Source organism: Eptatretus burgeri, chromosome 2 (assembly GCF_056783735.1).
Source record: "Eptatretus burgeri isolate ZD-2024b chromosome 2, Ebu_testis_v1, whole genome shotgun sequence".
Lineage (NCBI taxonomy): Eukaryota > Metazoa > Chordata > Myxini > Myxiniformes > Myxinidae > Eptatretus > Eptatretus burgeri.
In genome coordinates this window covers 130877891-130879943 of record NC_140962.1, presented here as the reverse complement: position 1 = coordinate 130879943, position 2053 = coordinate 130877891, and the positions used below count along the sequence as shown (strand labels likewise).

Sequence of the window (2053 nt, the reverse complement as noted above, 5' to 3'; positions counted from 1 at the left end):
CAGGGGACAGCGCGAACGCAGTCCCCCACTCCCACAAATTGTACGGTCGAGTTTCCCACATTTGGGGAAATCGCAAGGGTCAACCCCCCCGGAGTGCAATGGGGGAGTCTCACCATGAGAGAACCGCCTTGTTGATCACGGTATCTCTCCCGTCAGGTAAGTATGAGTTGTTGATTCACGGGATTCCTCCTCTTACTGCGAGCACCGTCTTCCTTCACTGGGAACCATTCACTCCATATCCTGAATATTTATATCAATGGTGAATGTTACAAGAACTTTATAAACACATTCTCATCGGACTATTTGGTTCCATTTTATGATTTAGATATTTGAAGAATTTCTCCCTTCGCTGTTGTTTTCAGTGAATTTAAAAAGTCTTCACGATTTTATCCCTTCTGAGTATTTTTACCATCGTGTGATGACGTCATGTTTAACTTAGTGACGTCACGACGCCCGTTGTTGAGTCGTGATTTCCCAGCTGGGTTGTTTCCTCGTTCGAACAATCTCTGAATCATTTTGTTCCACGTGGATCGATTTGTCTACTCTCGAGAGAAGATCACAGGAGATTAAATCAGTGGATGCACTCAATAGGACGATGAGGTGTGTGTGTGTGTGTGTGTGTGTGTGTGTTTGTGTGTGTGTTTGTTTGTGTGTGTGTTTGTATGTGTGTGCGTGTGTGTGTGTTTGTATGTGTGTGTGAGTGTGTGTTTGTGTGTGTGTGTTTGTGTGTGTGTTTGTGTGTGTGTGTGTTTGTGTGTGTGTTTGTTTGTTTGTGTGTGTGTTTGTGTGTGTGTGCGTGTGTTTGTATGTGTGTGTGTGTGTGTGTGTGTGTGTGTGTGTGTGTGTGTGTGTGTGTGTGTGTGTGTGTGTGTGTGTGTGTGTGTGTGTGTGTGTGTGTGGGTTTGTATGTGTGTGTGTGTGTTTGTATGTGTGTTTGTGTTTGTATGTGTGTGTGTGGGTTTGTATGTGTGTGTGTTTGTATGTGTGTGTGTGTTTGTTTGTGTGTTTGTGTGTGTGTGTTTGTATGTGTGTGTTTGTGTGTGTGTGTGTGTGTGTATGTGTGTGTATGTGTGTGTTTTTGTGTGTGTGTGTTTGTTTGTGTGTATGTTTGTATGTGTGTGTTTGTGTGTGTGTTTGTGTGTGTGTGTGTGTGTGTGTTTGTGTGTGTGTTTCTATGTGTGTGTTTGTGTGTGTGTATGTGTGTGGATGTGTGGATGTGTGTGTATGTGTTTGTGTGTGTGTGTTTGTTTTTGTGTGTGTATGTGTGTGTATCTATGTGTATGTGTGTGTTTGCACGTGTGTGTGTGTGTGTTTCTGTGTGTGTGTGTGTTTGTATGTTTGTGTGTTTGAATGCGTGTGTATGTGTGTGTTTGTTTGTGTGTGTGTTTGTTTGTGTGTGTGAGTGTATTTGTTTGTGTGTGTGGTGTGTGTGGGTGTTTCTGTGTGTGTTCGTATGTGTGTATGTTTGTATGTGTGTGTTTGTTTGTGTGTGTGCGTGTTTGTATGTCTGTGTGTGTTTGTTTGTGTTTGTGTTTCTGTTTATGTGTGTGTGTGAATGTGCGTGTGTGTGTATTTGTGCTTCTGTGTTTGTGTGTGTATTTGTATGTGTGTGTTTGTTTGTGTGTGTATTTGTATGTGTGTGTTTGTGTGTGTGTGTGTGTGTGTGTGTGTGTGTGTGTGTGTGTGTGTGTGTGTGTGTGTGTGTGTGTGTGTGTGTGTGTTTGTCCAGGCAATAACTTTTTTCCCATTTCAGGCTTTGTCATTAAATTTTCAACAAACTGTTATGATGAGAATATGGAGAAAATAATTTGAAAATTGGTTCAAAATGTCAAAGGGCAAAGTCATAGTGACGAGAAATGTCCTTGATGAGCAGCCAATCAAGAGGGAGATGCTCCTTTTTTCACTCACCTGGAATTCACTCAGGTGAGCTTTTGTGACAGAGCAGTGTCTGGAGGTGAGTGAGTCAGTCAGTCCTTAAAAACTTTAGTCATTATATGTTGAACCAAACACACCATTTTGATGAAAGTTGGCCACAAACTTCATATCTGATGTC

At 42.0% G+C, this 2053-nt stretch overlaps 1 non-coding gene across 1 annotated transcript; it reads right to left on the bottom strand.

Moving 5' to 3' along the window:
• Window positions 1-164, bottom strand: LOC147033133 (U1 spliceosomal RNA). Its single transcript, XR_015055642.1, has one exon. It is a non-coding gene; the product is annotated as a U1 spliceosomal RNA (small nuclear RNA).
• Between the last annotated feature and the right edge of the window lie 1889 nt (window positions 165-2053).